We start from the raw sequence: 19466 nt of genomic DNA, 5'->3' as shown, positions 1-19466 counted from the left end.
AATTTAAACTAATAATTTAAGTTGAACAAAGTAGCACAGTAAAATTATAAGAAAACTAACTTGACACAAATTTGAACAATTAAATTTTGAATATTAATTTTTAATTAAGGCAATGTAAGCATGCAAATCTAAATTAGATATTAATCAAACAAAGTATGCAGGAGTTAACTAAAGATTCTGCTCATGCAGAATTTATAAAACTTAGTTATTGATTGATTATACAAAACATACATGAGTTAATTAAAGATTCTGATTAGGCAGAACATGGAAACCTTGAGTAAAAGAAGTGGACACGCACGATAATAAAATATGATTCTTATTATAAATCTCTCCTTTCTAGAAAACCTCTAGAGGTGGAGAAACCCAAAAAGAATCTAAAAGTGATTTAGCACAAGCAATATGAAACAATTGTGGAACAACAAATAAAATAAAATTTACAAACAATTGTTGTCGATCTTAAGTTGAAGAGTAGAGTCACAACGTGTCATCGTTACTGGATCAATGAGAACATCATGAATAGAGTTACATGTTGGTGCAAGGAGCAGTAGAATCGAACCTATGTTTTGATATTGACAAAGATCTAAAGTTAAATATTATTTGTGAACTGATCTAAGCGTGCAGATAGCATAACAGGCAAGTCCTAGCTAGTGTCTAAGCAAGGAAAAGTCCTACCTGAAGGCCAGACAAGGTAAGTCTTACCTGGAGACTAGGCAAGGAAGTCCTAATCGGAAGGACTAAGTAGAAGTCTTGACAAATCAAGGACACCAGGTGGAGGGACTCAATGGGGTCTGGAGGACCAAGATTGATTCAAACTAGTGACTAGGGGTCAAAGGATCAGATGTTGAGTAAAATGTTCAAATAGGCCTAGAGGACTTGATGTTTGGCAGACAGGGAAAATATTTTGAGATGAGTAAGTGAGGACACGTTCCTGTAGAAGGGAACAATAGATGTCGGTCTAACCTAAGATTTCATTAAAAATCTAAAAGTCAAGACTAGACAGTTGTAAAATTATCCTGACTCAATTTTCGATAATATATGTATAGTGTACTAATTCTGTGATGTAGGAAAATAAGGAACTAGAAATTCAAGTTCTGGGCACCCCTAATTGATTCGAGTGCCTAGACTGTCCAGGTGCCCCTATTGGATCCGTTCTCTCGGATAAGAATATCTTGGGCCAACGCAGCAGATGAGGTGGCAAGCGGAGATTAGCCGAGACACCTCACACTCTAGGCGCTTGGAAGGAATCCGGACGCCCGGGGATGGAAAAGTCACGATTGGATACTAATCCAATACACTTCGCCAGCTGTAGCCCCATCAGCAATGCAGGTACCTGGAAGGGTTCCATCGCTCGAAGATGATAGAATCACGGTGATTGCGAGATCAGATTGGATCAGAATCAAATCGAATCAATTGGGGTGAGGGTGCTTAGAAGGGGATCCGGGCGCCCGGAATGGTTAATAAAAGGAGATCATGACCAACAACACAAGATAACAATTTTCTACCTCCTCCCACTTCCATCATGCTCTGAAATTTTAATTCTACACTAAATCTTTGCTCTGACGACTTTGCTCAAGTTCGTTCTCTTTTGTCGGTAGTGTTATTCTATGTATCCGTCTTTGTCTGTGTTTTAAATTGTAAGGAACCGGTAAACTTGTTACCAGTTCTATCTGTTGGTGCAGGAAGCATCAGATGATTGAACCTTGATTTTGATAATGGCACCAGGTTCAAGTTAAGTGTGTTAGTGGACTGATATGTTGATCTAGTGTGCAGGGTGTTGGGATCCACTACAAAAATATTATCAAATAGCAACGAACTGTTTCCGTCGCTAATCGTGATTAGCGACCGAAACAGCTCGTCGCCCGTTTTTTGGTCACTGACGTCACTTTAGCGACGGAAATAATAATTCCGTCGCTAATTAGCAACAGAATAAAGAATTCCGTCACTAATTATTTAGCGACAGATTTTTTTTACCGTCGTAAAAAAATAGCGACAGAATCATAAATTCCGTCATTAATTAACGACGAAATTTAAGATTCCGTCGCTATTTTGTAAAAAAAATAATAATAATATTTCTTTATTAGCGACGAAATTAAAATTTTTGTCGCTATTTAGCGACGAAATTTATAATTTTGTCGCTAAATTTTTTAAAAAAATAAAAAATATATACGGTTATTGCCGACGGAATTCTAATTAGTGACGAAATTTAGAATTCCGTCGTTAAATTTAAAAATATATATATAAAAACTTTCGATTATTAGCGACGAAATTATAAATTCAGTCGCTAATAATATAATTTTTTAAAATATTTTAATCTGTTTTTCTGAATTTCCTATTTATATGACAACAAAACCAATATAATATAACAAAAATATACAAATAGGTCAACATTGATAAAACACAACACTAATATAATATCTGAACACAACACATATCAAAATACTCCGATACAATCTGAATACAATAACATAAATACAAATATTTGGATACAATGATACTGTATCAAATATCAAAAAATACAAGAACTGATCAAAATTATATCTAAACGAGCCGAGGCAAAATAGAAGATCCTGCAAAAAACCAATAAGATAAGTTAGTAATAGAACAACGTATTTGAAAAATGCATGCTTACAAGTAATAACTTAAAAAAAATTAAAAATAATAGAAATGCTAACCTACCTTGCAGACAGCTACTGATCAGGAGCATTAGGATCTTGAGTCTCCGTATCAGGGTCCGCACCTTGCATCGCAGCTCGCAGCGCATCAAAATAGCGACGGAAATAATATTCATCGCTAAAATAGCGACGAAAATATAATTCGTCGTCGCTATTCTCTGTTATTTTTGTGGTGATCGGTCCGGTACGTTGCACGTTTTTATGCATATCGAAACATACACAGCGGAAGCAAAAACAAATAATAAGCTAAGTTATTACAACACTCGCAACCACGCATGCAAGATACAACACGGTTTGTGTGACAGTTGGAAATTAAAATTTCAAAATAATAATTATTCTAGGTATACCTGACGTATGACGATCAATGGAAATGACATATACTGATCTGATTTCTCTATCGGTGATCCATGTAAATTTGGTCTGGATGGCTTCACAAGCTCGAGTTGAGTTGCTGGTCGTGCTACTAGTCGTGAAACAGCAACGGTCGATATAGGAGAATACCCTAATATCGGAAACGTGCAACAACACATGTTACTTTCGTTTCCGGGGTATTCTAACGATCGCCAATAATTTCTTCAAAGGCACGTCACCGAAACGCTTCGGGTGCTGATGGAAACTTCCGAAACTTTGTCCTCCAGTGACCATAGCCGGCGGTAGCAAGTAAAGCCGAAACAGTGAGCAAGGCCGACGGCACTAAACAAGGCAGAAGCAGTGACCAAGGCCGACGACAGCAAACTAGGCAGGAGAAGTGGCCAAGGCCGGCGGTAGCAAGCAAGGAATCACAAGAGGGATTTTCGGCTGTGGGTGTTTCCGTGAATCGGAACAGAACTACCCCAGCAAGGGCTCGCAAACAGCAACAGGGCAAGGAGGAGCCGGTAAGAAAAGGGGCGGCAACAGAGATTCACACACAACAACATTAGCCGACAATCCCTCTTTAAAGAACGGAAAACCAAAACCTAGCAATCGCCAGATTACTTGCCTTATTCTTGCTCGCCGGTCGGCCAAGGAAATCTCCTCCTTTTTCTTGCAGCAATCGTAGGATACGATCCTTCTTTGTGTACACGACAGACGGAAGAAGGAATTGCTTCCTTCTTTGCTCAAGATTGGCCATCAAGGAGATCCCTTTCCTTCTTTGTGCTTGGCGTCGGGCTGGAGGAGGAGTTGCGCAATCGCGCGTTTGAGGAAGGGATGCAGCGAAAAACCAAAAGGAGTGAACCGGTAAAACCCATTTAGGTTTTCTATGAACCGGTTCAAGACTTTGGGTTTGGGTTTACTTGGTTTAACTCAACCCGAATCAAGTTTAATTTGGTTCATAACCAAAACGATTAATTTAATAACTAAATGAACTCCGATTTAATCCAAACAAGTTCTGTTTGTTTCGTCTTCTCAAGACGAAGCCTATCATGCCTTCCATTTTTCCAAAATATCTTTCAACACGAACCAAACCAATTTAATTCAAGTTTTGGTTCAAAATTGATTTGTCTGGTTCAACAACCATATCATTTCTGATTTTGTTCAATCCATCTTCACAAGATAGAATCCATCATTTGCCTTTGTCCGGTCTAACCGAATTTCTTTTATTTTGAGAATCTAATTTTCAAATTCAGTTTAAGTCCTTTCAAAACTTATAGTGTGTGTGACCCAATAGGTTTCCAGTTATGTTGGCCGCCCGAAATTAACTCTTAATTTCGGATCGATCATGAGTGGCACCTAGTAGTACATCATGATCTTCAATTGATCAGAAAATCAATAACTGATTTCAGAACAATTTCTAAACCCTTCAGCAGCTTTACTGAAATGTGTCTCGTTCCTTTCACCGTCTTATACCCGCTTGGTTCAGGACATGGTCTGTGTGTGTCAGTCCCCACTAGGCTGACTACGTCACACCTAGCCCAAGCTTACTTCCTTGTTCTGCGGATTCGAGTTACTCGTACACGTGTTTAAGAATACGTGTTGCTTTGGCCAAAGACTTTCAGTAACAATCCAAACAAGCGGCCGTAGGGTATACATCTCTTTTATAAAGAGCGGTGAATCCTCTGTAGGCTATTCAAACACCTTCGAACACTTCAACTTATACCCAATCATCTCGGATCCACACCTCCTTGGAAATGCTTGCTTAAGATGTTAAAGTATAAGTTTTCGCGACCAAGGTGACTTGAATACCGCAAGTCTAAGGAAATTCACACTTAAGCTGCACTGAGAACTTCATTTACACACAAAAGGAACCACATGAAGTCTCACGTCAGGTCACTCCAATGAACTAGCTACCTTTAACTAGCATCCATGTTTAACTCTCAACATCCAATGTCTCCAGCTAGTGAGAGCTACTGCTTGATAAACCAAGGAGTATAAACGTGCTAGTCTCAACAAAATCGATGACGTCCACGTTCATCAATTCATCGACTAGGGATAGTTTCAATACTTTCATAATTACACATGTAGAGAAACTCATAGTTTGTGATCGAGTTTAAGATCTAATCAAACATATATAATATGAACTTAAAAAGTGAATTTATTTAATAAAAAATATAATCATAAGGCGATTGCCTTAGGACACCTCCCAAATATAACATACTCCCACTTGGCCTAAAGCCAATCACCATGACATCCAATACCAAACGCCTCTATATGTTCCTCAAACTTACTTTGAGGTATAGGCTTCGTTAAAGGATCCGCAAGGTTCTTTTCTGTGGGAATTTTCTCGATTTGTATTTCCTTTCTACTAATGATCTTTCTGATCAGATGATATCGCCGAAGTATGTGTTTGGATCGATGATGAGACCTGGGTTCCTTTGCCTGTGCAATCGCTTCATTGTTGTCACAGTAGACTGGTAATGCTTCAACAATGGTTGGAACCACTTCAATTTCAGTGATGAACTTCCTGATCCAAACCGCTTCTTTTGCTGCTTCACAAGCTACAATACATTCTGCCTTCGTGGTAGAATCGGCAACCGTGTCTTATTTGGAACTCTTCCAACTTATTGCGCCACCATTCAAAGTGAATATGTATCCAGACTGTGACCTGGAATCATCCTTGTCTGTCTGAAAGCTGGCATCAGTAAACCCGCATGTTACCATATCACGGTTTCCATATACCAAGAACACATCCTTAGTCCTTCGTAAGTACTTAAGGATTGTCTTGACAGCCACCCAATGATCCATCCCTGAATCTGACTAATATCTGCTCGTGACACTCAGAGCATATGATACATCGAGCCTTGTACATATCATAGAGTACATGATAGATCTTATTTCCGAAGCATAAGGAATCTCACTCATGCGATTCCTTTCGTCTTCTGTCCGTGGACACATAGACTTCGAGAGGTGAACCCCATGCCTGATGGGTATGTAACCTCTCTTGGATTCAAGCATGCCAAACCGTTTTAGCACCTTGTCTATATATGTAGACTGTGAAAGACTGAGCAACCTTTTCGATCTATCTTTATAGATCTTAATCACAAGGATATAGGTTGCCTCTCTGATGTCTTTCATGGAAAACCTTTTGGATAACCATAATTTAACTGATTGTAGAACAGACATATCGTTTCCTATTAATAATATGTCATTGACATATAATACCAGGAATACGATCGCACTCCTACTAACCTTCTTGTATAAATGCAATAGAAAGTCAGAAAAATTTGAAAAAATTTTCTAAGTGTTCAATTAATACATAGTAGATCACAAAAAATTTTATCTTCAAAAATTAGCGTTGCAAAGGATTTCAAAATTTTTAAAATGACATGTTTATTTTAAAAATAAAATAAACACTTCAAAAATTCGTATATAAATTATATTGAGTTCTAAAGACTATATTTGAATTCTGAAAAATCAGATCTATGAAAATAATATTTTTATCTATTTTTAAAATTTAAATTTAAATTTTGAATTAAAAATTATGAAAATTTAAAAAATTTTATAAAATTCTCAGTGGATGAACGACATAATTATGCATCGAGTAAAAAATAGAAACATAATTTTTTATCACTAAAAAATTAGTCAAACTGAATTTTCGATGATAATAAGAAAACAATGTTAGTTAAGTAAAAAAATATTAGTCATTGCATGCATATGTAATAACATATTAAACTGATACGGAACAGTGAATGTGACAAAAACAGATTTAACAATTCAAGAACAACTACTGGATGATTAAATCTATGAAAACTTCTAAATATACTAAAGTAATAACAATAGCTAATGCAATCACTAGATTAACTGAATTCAAGAAATTCCATCAGATCGAATCCAATTCAACAGATGAAGACAGTTATCAGAAACAAATTCAAAACAGAATAGAAAATGAATAGAAACTTCAGATCTTCCCTTTTAAACCAACTTCAATCTTGTCGTCACACAAAATCAAATCGAAGATTACAAATCCCAGACAAATCACTATCGATCTTAGTTTGATTTAATCTGGATTGAATCCAATAAGCACACAGAAACCCTCCGCTTGCGCCGAACAGAGCCCGATCCAGATTTGAAATCCCAGCTTTAATCCTTCAAAACGCTTGCAATTCAATGCTCAGAAACCCTCAAGGACCTTCAAAGAACCCCTCGGAATGCCCTTGGTTGCTGTGATCGATCTAGATCCAAAGAACTCAGCTGAATCTGCTCGAGGAAATGAATCTCTAATGAAACCCTCATCCAAAAGATTCAGCTCCAATTTGATGCTAAATCAAGGTCGAAGAAGTCTGATGGGATCTGGAAACTGGATTGGGAGGAAATAATCCAAAGATCACTTACGAAAAGACGAAAAAAATGAAGAAAATGAAGTTGCAGGATGAAGGATGAACAGTGTTAGCGACTTTTGGTTACTGTTGCTTCTCGTTAATGAAGGGGTACTGTAGCTAGCCGCGTCCGTCGACTTGGTTCAGCCCGAGTCAACCCTGGTTCAGCCGATTTCATCCATTTAAGCTCCAATTAGCCCGATTTCAGCTCCAATTGAACCCAAATCTTGATCATGAAGTTTTGAATTTATCGAATCAACCAATTTTGGCTTGACTCGATCTCAATTTGGCTCGATCGTGGTTCAATTTGGACCCTACAAAGAATTAAGCTCAATTAATACTAAATTAACCATTAAATCATAAAAATTAGATTAATCATCCAAAAATACACCATGTCACAAATACAATTCAATTATATCGATTAAACATTTAATTGTTCACAGAAAATTCTAAAATGATCCATCAAAACACCCTAAAATCCTAGCTCATCTAATTTACCCACACTTAACCTTGTGCGTCCCGCTCAAGCCAAAATAATAAAACTAAGGAAAACTCCTACCATCATATCCCCTAGATCATCTTCAATCATAATTAAAAATAATTGAAAGAGAATTACCTAAAGTTATAGAATCTCAAACGCTTAAGTCCATGAACTAAACTCTTGTACTTGGTTAACCACGTAGCAAGTTTCATCCTTCATGACTAATTAAGATAAATGCATCACACTCAGTCTTACAAGGTTGTTTTCAATAAATAAATCAGTGGCTCTCACCCTAATTGTAATTCATGATCATAGTAAAGTAGGGCTCACTCAAGCAACTTAAGTTTCTTGCACTTCCATAGGCTTGCTTGCTTTCTACTCTCCATTACCATTCTTGATTTGGAATCCACACCTATTAAGGATTATTGAAGATAATAAGAAGTCATGAACTGATATCAATGAAATGAACAATTGTAGAAAGAAAATTTCAAGGAAAGTGCTTTAAGGAAATTCAAGTGTAGTGGTAGACATGGATACAATTAAATGCTAATCAATGATCTCTTGCCCTCTTTTCTATTTTCTTTCTTTTGTATCATATTTGTTTCTGTTTGTTCTTCAATTCCATGAAACAAATCTGATCTAAACCTCTTCAATTCCTCTTCTTGATACAAAATTCTCTTCCTTTCTTCATTTTGCCTCAAAATTCATTAAATGTGCTATCTTTTGTTTTCCTTTGAAACCAAGCCTAATTTCTTCACATTTAAGTTTTACAAAAGCTAAGAAATAGCAACCAATCATCAGCAATCAAAATTCATTTCACATGAAATCGTAATTTCAATGTATCAATGGCACATTGAAACCCAAAAACAATTTAAAATCAAAGTGAAACTTTTCTTTTTCTCTCCTTTTTCTTACTGATTTTCATCCATTCTTTTTTCCAGTTTGTCACTTGATTTCCATTGTTCATGATACTGCAATTTCCCTGTAGCTCAAATTCAGATCAGCAGCTCAAACAATTTCAAAACAGCATGAACATTCAAAATAGAATTTTGTAGTTTTTTTTATTTTCTGGAATTTTTCCTTTGCTGTTTCTTTTCTTCTACTGTTTCTTCCAATTTCTTGCTGCCATCAACAATTCTGATTATATTCCCAACTTGTTGTCCAATAAGTGTTCGAAATTGCATCAAATTTCATAAGAATCTTTCACTTATTTGGAGCTTTTGATACTCCAATTTTTTATTTTATTTTTTTTCTTTTCTGTTTTGTTTTTTTTTCTTTTTTTTCTGATGCAATTTCGGAGGTACCAAATAACTCCTTATACTCCACTCCCAACTCTTCACATACCATGATTGAGTTAGTGAAAACAATCCAAGCAACTTCCTTACACAATTCCAACAACTTATGTTCATTTTTGGCACCCCTTATGCACTTCACCATGATAACATGAATTTCAAGTTATTGTCCTTATCAGTTACACAACATAAACATTTCTTAAAACCCTTTAACAGATGCACAACAATGTATCTTCAATAAGTTGTAGCATAACAAATTATAAAGGCATGGAGCGATTGCGCAGGCTAAGGAACCTCGCTCACACCAGCGGACCAAACACATACTACGGCGCTTCCATCTCATTCGAGAGATCATCGATAGAGGAGATGTGAAGATTTGCAGAGTACCCACAGAGGCTAACGTCGCAGATCCCTTGACCAAGGCTTTGGCACAGAGAAAGCATGATGGTCACACTAGGTCATTAGGGCTTAGAGCCTACATTGTTAGTGAGAGCCCTAGAGCCAATCATATGATGATTGATGTATGGACTCATTGTATCATATTTCTATATATTTATAAAGGCATTTCTTTATGGTTATTATACTTACTTGTATTGGTGCCAAATAACTAAGTATAATAACGTCCTTGAGTAGATGGTTCATATCTATATCAATCGATTGGTTGAATCGATGGTGAGATGATATAGAGAACACTACTCTTAATGATTCCTAGTCAAGTATTAACATTCAGGGACAATGTTAATGCGACGAGACTAGCATGTAGGTCAACACGATGACTTGATCTCACAAGTCATGGATATGAGATATCAAGTTGACACATGGGTATGCATTGGAGAATGTATACTGAATGACCCGCCATGAGAAAGTATCATGGATCGTTATATGAGTGTCATATACTTTCTCATGTGGCTATTAGTATGACTATTAGTCCTTGGACCTGAAGTCACCATGGTTCCCAACATAAGGAGTTGCATACTTTGGCTTCGTCAAACGTCACCCGTAAATGGGTGGACTATAAAGGCGATTACCGGGTATGTAACAAATTATGTGGAGGGATGTGAGTGATGTAGATGGGATCTATCCCTCCTATATAACGGGAGTGATATCATAGTTCTTGATAGAGTGAGACCACTAAGTGCATGGTCATGCCCAAATGAGTCAACATGAGATGTTGAGCTCATTTGATTGGAGTGAGTCTACTTGGAGTTCAAGACATAGATTGATTAGAGGATGACACGGTCTATGCCTCGGTTTGATCAATCATGATATCAAGGATAGAAGGACATGGTCACATATTGTGAGAGTCACAATTAGTAGTCACAATGGTGATGTTGGATCTCAACATTCTTGTAACTTGGGTAGCAATGATGTGTTGCTAGATACCGCTCATTGTTTATGTTTCTAAATTGGTTTAGAAGCATTGCCAACGTTACAAGAACCTATAGGGTCACACACAAAGGGCAATTAGATGGAGATTAGGTTCATATGATGAACCAAGAGGATTAGATTCATGTGATGAATCAAATTGGATTAAGTGTAATCCAAACTAGACTAATTGAGTTGATTTGATCAACCTTGGGAGATTAGAAGTCAAGTTTGACTTGACTTGAGAAGGAAGACTTAATGGTCAAGTTTGACTTGAATGGTCAAGTTTGACTTGACTTTATGCCATGTCATGGTCAAGTTTGACTTGACTTTATGCCATGTCATGGTCAAGGTTGACTTGACTTATGCCACCTCATGGTCAATGTTTGACTTGACCAAATGACTTCAAGGTGAGGTGGCATAAATGATGGCCAATGATGATGCTCCACATCATCAAGGGATGCCACCTCATGGGAGTTACCTAAAGGATGTAACTCATGGCATTAATGGGATTTTGTAACCTCCCATTCCATTGAAGAAGTGGCCGGCCACATCTAAGAGGAGGAATGAGAATTCATTTTCATTCAAGGCATTGATTCCTTCTTCCTCCTCTAGCTTTCTTCCTCTCCTTCTCCTCTCTTGTCTTGGCCGAAACCTCAAGTGGGTGCTAGCACACTCAAGAGGCTTTCGTCTCCATCCTTTGTCCGTGTGGATACACATAGAGGAGTGTACGCTTGACACTCTAGGAGATCCGACACCTTTTGGACGAGCGGGATAAGCGAAGGGATACGCATCAAGGGTAATACTCTAATCATGTAGATCTAAAGTAGATCTAGGATAGAAAAACGAGTATGTGAAATTTTATATTTTCGCACGGATCCTTTGGCATGGGTTTCCGAGGTTTCCGCAACGCAAAAGCGATTTTTACGGCCCGGAAAACCCAAAGACTCGAGTCGACTCGGAGATGGCATTGGAGTCGACTTGGAGCCACGTCAGCCAGATAACGCAGCGGAGAGGAAAAGTTATCAGGAAGGCTCCACGTCGGACTGGAGTCGACTTGAGTCGAGGCTCGAGTCGACTTGAAGACACAGTCACAGCGGAGGAACAGGGTCGAAGCTGAGCTGGAGTCGACTCGAGATAGGGTTTGAGTCGACTTGAGTCGGGTATAAAAGAGCACCTCGACCAGCAGCCAAGAACATCAATTTCCAACGATTCCTACGAGCACTCTGTTGAGACGTCGGCGCCCCGAGCATTCCCGAGCAACCCTAGAGCCGCCGCTACGCCGAATTCACAACAAAAAGAAGATCAAGCAAGATTCGGCTAATTGGTTTTGGTAACAAGTACTTAATTTGTTTATTCTTATTGTTATCAATCTTGTGATTTTGTAATCGTTCAACTTGTATCCGTAAGGAACAAGTTTATCTAGTGGATTGCCCGCAGTAAACGGTCGAAGACCGTGGGCCTTGGAGTAGCAGCCTTGGGCTGTGAACCAAGTAAATAGATTGTGTCTTTGTCTTGTTTTCATAATTGCTTCCGCATAAGATTGTCGCTTCCGCAAGTTTACTTTATTAGTTCAAAAATCGGTTGAAAAGTGAAACGCGCTATTCACCCCCCTCTAGCGCGTTCTATCGATCCTACAATTGGTATCAGAGCGGGGTCCTCGAATCCAGTGCAACCACTGATCGAGGGGATTTTTGATCATTTTTTTAAATTTATTTTTTTATTTATTCTTTTCTTCCCGCACTACTAATCCAAGACCAAGTCTTGGTACTCGTTTTGCAATTTTTTCTTGTGTGCTAGATTAAATGGCCCAACAAGAAGGATTCAGCACAGCGAGACCTCCCCTATTTTCAGGAGACGACTTCCCCTACTGGAAAAGTAGGATGGAATGTCATCTGAAAACTCAGGTGGAGATGTGGATCATCATCCAGACCGGATTCACAATCCCGTCTGGTAGTGATGGACAACCACAGTCTTGCGAAGATTGGGACTCTTCTACTCGAAAGAAGATTGAAGCGGACGCCAAAGCAACTCAGACTCTACAATGTGGACTAACTAAGGAAGAGTTGAACCGCGTCGGCCCGTTTACTAGCGCAAAAGATCTGTGGACGAAACTGATCGAGCTTCACGAGGGGACATCCGACACCAAGGTAAGTAAAAAAGATTTATTAGTTAATAAATTATATAACATTCGAATGTTAGAAGGAGAAACTGCAAGTGGCCTACACGCAAGAATTCAAGACATACTGAATGGGCTACACGCAATCGGAGAAACATTGGAAAATCGCGATGTGATAAGGTATGCGTTGAAAGCATTCCCAAGGAACACCTTGTGGGCATCCATGGTAGATGCTTACAAAGTTTCCAGGGACCTTTCAAAGGTAAAACTTGATGATCTCTTTTCTGAATTAGAATTACATGAGCAGTCTAACACAGAAGTGCAGGAGAAAGGTATTGCATTATTTGCAGGTACCAAACAAGAACGAAAAGCAAAGAAGAAGGTACGAGAAGATTCAGAAACTTCAGAATCCGAAGCTGACGATGAAGTCACCACGGAGCTGGTAAACCTCGTACGAAAGATGTTCCAGAAAAAAGCACGGAATAAGACGATCAGAAATCAAGAAGGTCGTCAACAATTCAAAACCATCATCCACCGGCAAGACCGAAATGAAGTGCTACGGATGCGGTCGGAAAGGGCATTTCATAGCCGACTGCCCGAATCAGAAGAAAGAACGGAAGACCAAAAAGAAAGCACTCAAGGCGACTTGGGACGAGTCATCTTCCGAAGAATCAGACGAGGAACCGACTACGACCAGTTTTCTCGCCCTCCCAGCTCAAGACGAACCATACCTGAGCGACAGCGACTCGGACAGCGACGAAAGCCACGGATCCGTATCCGGTTCAGAAGGTTCGACCCCCGCTGTAAGTAATGAAAGGTTATTTTCAATCATAATTAGTTTAACAAAAAAGTTAGCTAAATCAAATGCTTTGGTTGAATCGCTCCAAGAGGAGTTAGTACTCCTCAAGGAGAAAGTCAACACTGAGCCACCGACTCAGGACAAATCGGTTGAGGATTCGACTCGAGTTCAACTCGAGGAAGAAAATTCTCAACTGAAAATCCAAGTCAGTGAACTCAGACGATCGCTTGAGCAATTCACCTCTGGGTCCAAGTATCTGGATATGATGCTTGGATCACAGAAGGCTGGATACAATCGATCGGGCATTGGGTATGCAGCTAAACATAGGACATTCATAGCACTAACACATAGAACACGAAACCAAACTAGAGTCCAAGCGTGGGTTCCTAAGTCGAAACTGGTTAAACCAGTTGGACTGAACCAATTTTTGGTCCCTAAGGATCAGGTTCACTTGATTCGACCAATCAAGGGGCACGATCCCGGGGGAACCAAAACTCATTGTTTGATAACCTGTTTAACTTAGCCTTTATTTTTCTGCAATAGAAATTTAGGTTAGATTAAGGACCAACTATTTGATTAACTCTTGCCAACCTAGTACCAGGGTGGGGCGAGATGATAGTACGTTAGGGAGGTTTAGGTTAAGTGGTCAAGAAGGGTAAGGAGTACCTGACTTGATTCACTTAGTCGAACCAAACTAGCCGAAGCTACCTCGCCACATCCTAGACTAGTTAGACCAAGGTTTATCAATAAATTGGTTAAGTTCATAATTTCTTAAATTAGTTTTATCTTAGAATGTGGTCGTTGCTCCGATAACCAAGAAGGCCTCTGTGCCTCGCCACTGCCTGGAAACTAATTTTTGAAATGTGAACTGAATCAATTGACGGTTAAACCTGAATCTAACTCAAAGTTAATCAAATATAGATACCTCGAACAATAAACAAAGATAAAATTGATAAAATCATCTCACAAACACCCATAGGGTCACTGATTGATCACTTAGACTGGGTGAGATGAGTTAGGTAATAACTTTCTAAAAATAACCCAACAAACGAAATTAAGTTTACTTAATTAATCAACTTAACAACATTTTTAATTAAGTTTAAAATTCTAATAACTTAATTAATTTTCAAAACTTTAATTATTTTCAAAAACTTAATTAATTTTTTCAAAAACTTAATTAATTTTTAAAAACTTAATTTATTTTCTTAATTTTTTTCAAAAAACTTTAATTATTTTCTTAATTAATTTTCAAAACTTAATTATTTTCAAAAACTTAATTAATTTTCAAAAAATTAAATTATTTTTCAAAAACTTTTTTCATTTTTAAAAACTTAAATTAATTTTCAAAAACTTAATTTTTCAAAAAACTTAAATTATTTTCAAAATAATTTCAAAACTTAATTAATTTTCAAAACTTAATTTATTTTCAAAACTTAAATTAATTTTCAAAAACTTAATTAATTTCAAAAACTTAAATTATTTTCAAAAACTTTTTTCAAAACTTTTTCAATTAATTTAAAACTTTAATTTTTAAAACTTAATTAATTTTTAAAAACTTTTTCAAAAAATTAATAATTATTTTCTAAAATCAACTTTTAAAATATAATTTCATCGGATTGAGTCGACTCAATTGAGTGGTCGAGTCGACTTGCACCGACCAGAAAAACGACGCCAAATTTCTCGCGAAAACGTCGTTTCTCTGACTCAAGTCGACTTGACCTAAGGTGAGTCGACTCCCACCGCCACTCAAGTCGACTTGAGTCACTCGAGTCGACTCGATCGGGTTTATAAAACAGCACGCGGTCCCACCAAGTAAAAGCCACAAAAACCACTTTTTACCCACGTTTTCTCGATTTTCGCACCGCAGAAAGCACGCTAGGACAACGGAGATCGATGTGCTTCCGCAAGTGCACGGAATATCGCCAAGTAATAAAAAGATCGAATCCACAGGGACCGTGGAATTACTTACTATACCTAGCACAATAAGGTGGAGAGAATGTTGTTCATGAGTTGTGTGGGGGAGATCGGAGTGTTCTAGAGTGCTTAATCCTAAAAAGCAGAGAAAGGGATCGACTGTGACACTTATGGGTGAAGCGATCCTAGGATTTCGGACTCCTCAGAGAATGGATTAATCGACTTGGATCCTCTACCTTTCCTCAATAACTGTTCAATTGTAGGAATGTCAACCAAATTATCCAATTCAACCTCGTCAGGTATCCTCGAATTAAATCATTAGGTTTCTTACGTCACTCGCTATTGGTTTGAAACGGTTCTAGAAGCCCGGTTCAAGGCATTCCCGTGTCACTCAGGCGCCCCGGAAATACTAAAAGAACCTTATCCACTGTCACTGGATACCCTTTTACGGATCTCTCCCCAATAACGAATGACCGCTAACTATTCCTCATAAGAATCCAACCACGCACTAGGAAACCCCTCGGAATCTCGCCCGGTTCAAGGCATTCCCTGTTACAGAGCGCCCCGGTATACGGCCTAATGATTCCCCAATACATAGCAAATTCCTACCCTCATGGATTCACACATACACAAGTTATCATCAATGTACAAGCACAAATCCACAAAACAATGCACAGTTACATCATAGAAAACGGTAGATTATCAAATCCAAATACAACCATCCATTACATCTGATTTATCCTACATCCTAGAATCTAGGGAAATCTACTCCATATCGAGGAGAATACAAACCAAAGGAATGAAGAAATACATCTTGTTCCCAAAGATAAACAAATAAGTGCAGGAAACTAGACTTATCTTCTTCCTCGGAGTGCAATCTCTGCGTAGATGAGATGGAAATGGTCTGGAGCAGTCGGATCGGTGATGGATCGTCGAATCTCCTCCGAAATAGGCGTCGGCGGCTCAAGAACAACTCCGGTGGCTCTCCGAAAGACTCCCCCCTTTGCTAGGTCTCCAAAGAGGCCTATTTATAGTGCAGGGTTCGGTAGCAGCTCGCCTCCGTGCACACGGCCGTGCCTGGGAGGCACGGCCTTGTGTTGGCTTCGGGCACAAGGTAAGGCACGGCCGTGCCTGGGAGGCACGGCCTGAACTTGTGAGCTCTCGGATCAGAGGCACGGCCGTGCCTCTTAGGCACGGCCCAGAATGGTCCTTCTTCTGTTTGATGGCACGGCCGTGCCTGGGAGGCACGGCCATGCACTGGCTGGAGCTGAGTTGCTGGACACGGCCGTGCTTATTAGGCACGGCCAGCTGCTTGGGCGCTTCTGTTCTTGCACACGGCCGTGCCTGTGAGGCACGGCCTTCAGCTGAGGCTGGCTCCAGGATGAAGACACGGCCGTGCTTTGGAGGCACGGCCATGAACTGGCTTGGTTCTGTTTTGAAGCACGGGTGTGCTTTTGAGGCACGGCCTCTGGCTGATGCTGAGGGGATTTGGCACACGCCCGTGCCCTTTGACACACGGCCAGAAGCTGAATAGACATGGCCGTGCCTATGAGGCACGGCCCTGTCTTGCCTGATCTTCAATAATACTCCGTTGCGCCATTTTCGCTCCATTTTCCACCCTGAAACATGTAAAAACACGAGCAGATCTCCGAACTAGGAAATGTAAAATATATGCCTAAATGCATGAATATGGGATGCAATATACATAAGAATAAAGCAATAAGCTCAGAAAGATGTGCAAATAAAGCATGAAAACAGGTATACATCCTATGCACATCAGTGCGATTTATCCCAAACTTAGCTTGTAGTTGTCCTCTGGAAGCTAGAGATTGAATTGGAAGGAAGAAATCCCAAAGATCTAGCTCGCGAGAATGAAGAAATCAGAAGGAAATTGACGAAGAAGACGCTGCTACAGTAACCATCTACAGTAAAAAAATCGCGATCTCTCATTACTGTACACTTCTCTTTATAACAGGGATTTGAATCTCTACTGTTCATAGCCGCATCCGATGATTGGGTTCAGCCCGAGTTCAGTCCAATTCAGCCAATTAGCTTGATTTCAGCTCCAATTGAACCCTAATCTTGATCATGAAGTTTTGGGTCTATCAAATTTATTAATTTTGGCTTGACTCGGTCTCAATTTGGCTCAATCGTGGTTCAATTTAGACCCTACAAAGAATTAAGCTCAATTAATGTAAAATTAACCCATAAATCACAAAAATTAGAATTAATCATTCAAATATTCAACATATCACAATTGCAATCAATTCATGTCATTTAGCATTTTATTTTCATGTAGAAACCCAAATTGAATCCATAAAATGCAATAAAATCCTAACTCATCAAATTCCCCCACAATTAACCTTGTGCGTCCCGCTCAAGCCAAAATAATAAAACTAAGAAATACTTCTACCATCGTATCCCCCCTTCCCCTAGATCATCCTCAATCATAATTAGAAACAATTGAAAGAGAATTACCTAAAGTTGTAGAATCTCAAAAGCTTAAGTTCATGAACTAAACTCTTGTACTTGGTTAACCACCTAGCAAGTTTCATCCTTCATGATTAATTAAGATAAATGCATCACACTCAGTCTCAAAAGGTTGTTTTCAATAGATAAATCAGTGGCTCTCACCCTAATTCTAATTTATGATCATAGTAAAGTAAGGCTCACTCAAGCAACTTATGTTTCATGCACTTCCATAGGCTTGCTTGCTTTCTACTCTCTACTAGCATTCTTGATTTGGAATCCACACCTATTAAGGATTATTGAAGATATAAAGAAATCATGAACTGATATCAATGAAATGAACAATTTTTTAAGAAAGAAAATTTCAAGAAAAGTGCTTTAAGGAAATTGAGTGTAGTGGTAGATATGGATACAATTAAATGTTAATCAATGATCTCTTGCCCTCTTTTCTAATTTCTTTCTTTTGTGTCATATTTGTTTCTGTTTGTTCTTTAATTCCATGAAACAAATTTGGTCTAAACTCTTGCCATTCCTCTTCTTGATACAAAATTCTCTTCCTTTCTCCATTTTGCCTCAAAATTCACCAAATGTGATATCTTTTGTTTTCCTTTGAAACCAAGCCCAATTTCTTCACATTTAAGTTTTACAAAAGCTAAGAAATAGCAACCAATCATCAGCAATCAAAATTCATTTCACATGAAACCGCAATTTCAATGTATCAATGGCACATTGAAACCCAAAAATAATTTAAAATCAAAGTGAAACTTTTCTTTTTCTCTCCTTTTTCTTACTGATTTTCATCCATTCTTTTTTCCAGTTTGTCATTTGATTTCCATTGTTCATCATACTGCAATTTCCCTGCAGCTCAAATTCAAATCAGTAGCTCAAACAATTTCAAAATAGCATGAACATTCAAAACAGAATTTTACAGTTTTTTGGATTTTCTGAAATTTTTCCTTTGTTGATTCTTTTCTTCTACTTTTTCTTTCAATTTCTTGCTGCCATCAATAATTCTGATTATATTCCCAACTTGTTGTCCAATAAGTGTTCGAAATTGCATCAAATTTCACAAGAATCTTTCACTTATTTGGAGCTTTTGATACTCCATTTTTTTTATTCTATTTTTTTCTTTTCTGTTTTATTTTTTTTCTTTTTTTTTCTGATGCAATTTCGGAGGTACCAAATAACTCCTTACACTCCACTCCCAACTCTTCACATACCATGATTGAATTAGTGAAAACAATCCAAGCAACTTCCTTACACAATTCCAACAACTTATGTTCATTTTTGGCACCCCTTATGCACTTCACCATGATAACATGAATTTCAAGTTATTATCCTTATCAGTTACACAACATAAACATTTCTTAAAACCCTTTAACAGATGCACAGCAATGTATCTTCAATAAGTTGTAGCATAACAAATCATAAAGGCTTCAAAAATTGCAAAATTGGCACATGGTATGTTTATTTTGGCACATATGGCTAGCTTTTGATTTCCACTTGGTTTACCAATTCAATTCCCACACTTTGAATCCTCCTTTTCACATTCATTTATAAACATTTCTTTAACATTCTTTTTTCTCTTTAATCCGGCCATAGAACCAAATCTCAAATGCCCA

This window comes from Curcuma longa, chromosome 6 (genome assembly GCF_044706935.1).
Source record: "Curcuma longa cultivar G26 ecotype Majalengka, Jawa Barat chromosome 6, ITB_CL_G26_1.1, whole genome shotgun sequence".
In the NCBI taxonomy this organism is placed as follows: domain Eukaryota; kingdom Viridiplantae; phylum Streptophyta; class Magnoliopsida; order Zingiberales; family Zingiberaceae; genus Curcuma; species Curcuma longa.
Note: the sequence above shows the minus strand (reverse complement) of the source record.